At 58.7% G+C, this 5,805-nt stretch overlaps 2 non-coding genes and 1 pseudogene across 2 annotated transcripts; all 3 read left to right on the forward strand.

The window, feature by feature from the left end:
- The first annotated feature begins 455 nt into the window (after positions 1-455).
- Positions 456-2,364, forward strand: LOC124727068. Its single transcript, XR_007006910.1, has one exon. It is a non-coding gene; the product is annotated as a small subunit ribosomal RNA (ribosomal RNA).
- Positions 2,365-2,715: 351 nt separating this feature from the next.
- LOC124727081 lies at positions 2,716-2,870 on the forward strand. Its single transcript, XR_007006916.1, has one exon. It is a non-coding gene; the product is annotated as a 5.8S ribosomal RNA (ribosomal RNA).
- Positions 2,871-3,058: 188 nt separating this feature from the next.
- The window catches only part of LOC124727079, a 6,229-nt pseudogene continuing 3,482 nt past the window's right edge, over positions 3,059-5,805 (forward strand).

The raw sequence follows: 5,805 nt of genomic DNA on the forward strand, positions 1-5,805 counted from the left end.
CTGGTGGTTTGTATCGCAGCTGTGCGGATGTGTTGGCGCGTGCGCTGTGCTGGGAGAGTTCGCTTCGGCACCCAAGTGGGGCTTTTGTCCTTCTGTGGCGCTGGCGTTGGAGCTGCCGGTCACCGTAGGTGGCGCGTGTTGTCTCCCGCCGGCAATGCCACGACAGCACGCTCCCGGGCCTCTGTCGGCAGCGGCAAGCTCAGTTGGGAGCACGGGTGGTCGCACCGAAAGCGTCTACTCGCCTAACTCCGGGCGATTGCGCCTCTCTCGAACCCGACCAAGTACTTGGGACGGCGCTGCGCGCCGCCGGGACCTGAGAGGGTTTCGAGGTGTATTGTGCAGGGGAGCTCAGCCTCCTCCTGTTTGCAGAATGATTGAGCGGACGCTTGCGTGTTCGCGCGGGCCCCCGGGACACACTCCCGGGCGGCCGGCTGCTCAGCTCTAGTTGACGCAGCTCCCTGGTTGATCCTGCCAGTAGTCATATGCTTGTCTCAAAGATTAAGCCATGCATGTCTCAGTACAAGCCGCATTAAGGTGAAACCGCGAATGGCTCATTAAATCAGTTATGGTTCCTTAGATCGTACCCACGTTACTTGGATAACTGTGGTAATTCTAGAGCTAATACATGCAAACAGAGTCCCGACCAGAGATGGAAGGGACGCTTTTATTAGATCAAAACCAATCGGTCGGCTCGTCCGGTCCGTTTGCCTTGGTGACTCTGAATAACTTTGGGCTGATCGCACGGTCCTCGTACCGGCGACGCATCTTTCAAATGTCTGCCTTATCAACTGTCGATGGTAGGTTCTGCGCCTACCATGGTTGTAACGGGTAACGGGGAATCAGGGTTCGATTCCGGAGAGGGAGCCTGAGAAACGGCTACCACATCCAAGGAAGGCAGCAGGCGCGCAAATTACCCACTCCCGGCACGGGGAGGTAGTGACGAAAAATAACGATACGGGACTCATCCGAGGCCCCGTAATCGGAATGAGTACACTTTAAATCCTTTAACGAGTATCTATTGGAGGGCAAGTCTGGTGCCAGCAGCCGCGGTAATTCCAGCTCCAATAGCGTATATTAAAGTTGTTGCGGTTAAAAAGCTCGTAGTTGGATTTGTGTCCCACGCTGTTGGTTCACCGCCCGTCGGTGTTTAACTGGCATGTATCGTGGGACGTCCTGCCGGTGGGGCGAGCCGAAGGCGTGCGACCGCCCCGTGCGTGCTCGTGCGTCCCGAGGCGGACCCCGTTGAAATCCTACCAGGGTGCTCTTTATTGAGTGTCTCGGTGGGCCGGCACGTTTACTTTGAACAAATTAGAGTGCTTAAAGCAGGCAAGCCCGCCTGAATACTGTGTGCATGGAATAATGGAATAGGACCTCGGTTCTATTTTGTTGGTTTTCGGAACCCGAGGTAATGATTAATAGGGACAGGCGGGGGCATTCGTATTGCGACGTTAGAGGTGAAATTCTTGGATCGTCGCAAGACGAACAGAAGCGAAAGCATTTGCCAAGTATGTTTTCATTAATCAAGAACGAAAGTTAGAGGTTCGAAGGCGATCAGATACCGCCCTAGTTCTAACCATAAACGATGCCAGCCAGCGATCCGCCGCAGTTCCTCCGATGACTCGGCGGGCAGCCTCCGGGAAACCAAAGCTTTTGGGTTCCGGGGGAAGTATGGTTGCAAAGCTGAAACTTAAAGGAATTGACGGAAGGGCACCACCAGGAGTGGAGCCTGCGGCTTAATTTGACTCAACACGGGAAACCTCACCAGGCCCGGACACCGGAAGGATTGACAGATTGATAGCTCTTTCTTGATTCGGTGGGTGGTGGTGCATGGCCGTTCTTAGTTGGTGGAGCGATTTGTCTGGTTAATTCCGATAACGAACGAGACTCTAGCCTGCTAACTAGTCGCGTGACATCCTTCGTGCTGTCAGCGATTACTTTTCTTCTTAGAGGGACAGGCGGCTTCTAGCCGCACGAGATTGAGCAATAACAGGTCTGTGATGCCCTTAGATGTTCTGGGCCGCACGCGCGCTACACTGAAGGAATCAGCGTGTCTTCCTAGGCCGAAAGGTCGGGGTAACCCGCTGAACCTCCTTCGTGCTAGGGATTGGGGCTTGCAATTGTTCCCCATGAACGAGGAATTCCCAGTAAGCGCGAGTCATAAGCTCGCGTTGATTACGTCCCTGCCCTTTGTACACACCGCCCGTCGCTACTACCGATTGAATGATTTAGTGAGGTCTTCGGACTGGTACGCGGCATTGACTCTGTCGTTGCCGATGCTACCGGAAAGATGACCAAACTTGATCATTTAGAGGAAGTAAAAGTCGTAACAAGGTTTCCGTAGGTGAACCTGCGGAAGGATCATTACCGACTAGACTGCATGTCTTTCGATGTGCGTGTCGTGTCGCGCAACACGCTACCTGTACGGCTCGCCGTAGCCGTGCGCCGCGTGCGGAACCACGCGTGCCTCTCAAAACTAGCGGCAATGTTGTGTGGTACGAGCGCTGAAGCGCTGGAGCGGCTGGCCTGCGGCACCTGGCGCCTGGCGCCGGTTTTGAATGACTTTCGCCCGAGTGCCTGTCCGCTCCGGTGTGGAGCCGTACGACGCCCGTCGGCCGTGAGGCCGTTGGACACAGAACGCTGGAACAGGGGCCGCCACACGCCTCACTCCCGCCTATGCGACCGTCTCGAAAGAGACGGCGGAAACTGAGAAAAGATCACCCAGGACGGTGGATCACTCGGCTCGTGGGTCGATGAAGAACGCAGCAAATTGCGCGTCGACATGTGAACTGCAGGACACATGAACATCGACGTTTCGAACGCACATTGCGGTCCATGGATTCCGTTCCCGGGCCACGTCTGGCTGAGGGTCGGCTACGTATACTGAAGCGCGCGGCGTTTGCCCCGCTTCGCAGACCTGGGAGTGTCGCGGCCGCCTGTGGGGCCGGCCGCGTCTCCTCAAACGTGCGATGCGCGCCCGTCGCCTGGCGGTTCGCATACCGGTACTTTCTCGGTAGCGTGCACAGCCGGCTGGCGGTGTGGCGTGCGACACCTCGTACAACGACCTCAGAGCAGGCGAGACTACCCGCTGAATTTAAGCATATTACTAAGCGGAGGAAAAGAAACTAACAAGGATTCCCCCAGTAGCGGCGAGCGAACAGGGAAGAGTCCAGCACCGAACCCCGCAGGCTGCCGCCTGTCGTGGCATGTGGTGTTTGGGAGGGTCCACTACCCCGACGCCTCGCGCCGAGCCCAAGTCCAACTTGAATGAGGCCACGGCCCGTAGAGGGTGCCAGGCCCGTAGCGGCCGGTGCGAGCGTCGGCGGGACCTCTCCTTCGAGTCGGGTTGCTTGAGAGTGCAGCTCCAAGTGGGTGGTAAACTCCATCTGAGACTAAATATGACCACGAGACCGATAGCGAACAAGTACCGTGAGGGAAAGTTGAAAAGAACTTTGAAGAGAGAGTTCAAAAGTACGTGAAACCGTTCTGGGGTAAACGTGAGAAGTCCGAAAGGTCGAACGGGTGAGATTCACGCCCATCCGGCCACTGGCCTCCGCCCTCGGCAGATGGGGCCGGCCGCCCGCGCGAAGCAATCTGCGGCGGGGTCGTGTCCGGTTGCCTTTCCACTCGCCGCGGGGTGGGGCCGTTCCGGTGTGCGGTGGGCCGCACTTCTCCCCTAGTAGGACGTCGCGACCCGCTGGGTGCCGGCCTACGGCCCGGGTGCGCAGCCTGTCCTTCCGCGGGCCTCGGTTCGCGTCTGTTGGGCAGAGCCCCGGTGTCCTGGCTGGCTGCCCGGCGGTATATCTGGAGGAGTCGATTCGCCCCTTTGGGCGCTCGGGCTCCCGGCAAGCGCGCGCGGTTCTTCCCGGATGACGGACCTACCTGGCCCGGCCCCGGACCCGCGCCGCTGTTGGCTCGGGATGCTCTCGGGCGGAATAATCGCTCCCGTCAGCGGCGCTTCAGCTTTGGACAATTTCACGACCCGTCTTGAAACACGGACCAAGGAGTCTAACATGTGCGCGAGTCATTGGGCTGTACGAAACCTAAAGGCGTAATGAAAGTGAAGGTCTCGCCTTGCGCGGGCCGAGGGAGGATGGGGCTTCCCCGCCCTTCACGGGGCGGCGGCCTCCGCACTCCCGGGGCGTCTCGTCCTCATTGCGAGGTGAGGCGCACCTAGAGCGTACACGTTGGGACCCGAAAGATGGTGAACTATGCCTGGCCAGGACGAAGTCAGGGGAAACCCTGATGGAGGTCCGTAGCGATTCTGACGTGCAAATCGATCGTCGGAGCTGGGTATAGGGGCGAAAGACTAATCGAACCATCTAGTAGCTGGTTCCCTCCGAAGTTTCCCTCAGGATAGCTGGTGCTCGTACGAGTCTCATCCGGTAAAGCGAATGATTAGAGGCCTTGGGGCCGAAACGACCTCAACCTATTCTCAAACTTTAAATGGGTGAGATCTCCGGCTTGCTTGATATGCTGAAGCCGCGAGCAAACGACTCGGATCGGAGTGCCAAGTGGGCCACTTTTGGTAAGCAGAACTGGCGCTGTGGGATGAACCAAACGCCGAGTTAAGGCGCCCGAATCGACGCTCATGGGAAACCATGAAAGGCGTTGGTTGCTTAAGACAGCAGGACGGTGGCCATGGAAGTCGGAATCCGCTAAGGAGTGTGTAACAACTCACCTGCCGAAGCAACTAGCCCTGAAAATGGATGGCGCTGAAGCGTCGTGCCTATACTCGGCCGTCAGTCTGGCAGTCATGGCCGGTCCTTGCGGCCGGCCGCGAAGCCCTGACGAGTAGGAGGGTCGCGGCGGTGGGCGCAGAAGGGTCTGGGCGTGAGCCTGCCTGGAGCCGCCGTCGGTGCAGATCTTGGTGGTAGTAGCAAATACTCCAGCGAGGCCCTGGAGGGCTGACGCGGAGAAGGGTTTCGTGTGAACAGCCGTTGCACACGAGTCAGTCGATCCTAAGCCCTAGGAGAAATCCGATGTTGATGGGGGCCGTCATAGCATGATGCGCTTTGTGCTGGCCCCCGTTGGGCGAAAGGGAATCCGGTTCCTATTCCGGAACCCGGCAGCGGAACCGATACAAGTCGGGCCCCTCTTTTAGAGATGCTCGTCGGGGTAACCCAAAAGGACCCGGAGACGCCGTCGGGAGATCGGGGAAGAGTTTTCTTTTCTGCATGAGCGTTCGAGTTCCCTGGAATCCTCTAGCAGGGAGATAGGGTTTGGAACGCGAAGAGCACCGCAGTTGCGGCGGTGTCCCGATCTTCCCCTCGGACCTTGAAAATCCGGGAGAGGGCCACGTGGAGGTGTCGCGCCGGTTCGTACCCATATCCGCAGCAGGTCTCCAAGGTGAAGAGCCTCTAGTCGATAGAATAATGTAGGTAAGGGAAGTCGGCAAATTGGATCCGTAACTTCGGGATAAGGATTGGCTCTGAGGATCGGGGCGTGTCGGGCTTGGTCGGGAAGTGGGTCAGCGCTAACGTGCCGGGCCTGGGCGAGGTGAGTGCCGTAGGGGTGCCGGTAAGTGCGGGCGTTTAGCGCGGGCGTGGTCTGCTCTCGCCGTTGGTCGGCCTCGTGCTGGTCGGCGGTGCAGGATGCGCGCGCCTGCGCGGCGTTCGCGCCCCGGTGCTTCAACCTGCGTGCAGGATCCGAGCTCGGTCCCGTGCCTTGGCCTCCCACGGATCTTCCTTGCTGCGAGGCCGCGTCCGCCTTAGCGTGCTCCTCCGGGGGCGCGCGGGTGCGCGGATTCTCTTCGGCCGCCATTCAACGATCAACTCAGAACTGGCACGGACTGGGGGAATCCGACTG

Source organism: Schistocerca piceifrons, unplaced genomic scaffold (assembly GCF_021461385.2).
Source record: "Schistocerca piceifrons isolate TAMUIC-IGC-003096 unplaced genomic scaffold, iqSchPice1.1 HiC_scaffold_1081, whole genome shotgun sequence".
Taxonomy (NCBI): Eukaryota; Metazoa; Arthropoda; class Insecta; order Orthoptera; family Acrididae; genus Schistocerca; species Schistocerca piceifrons.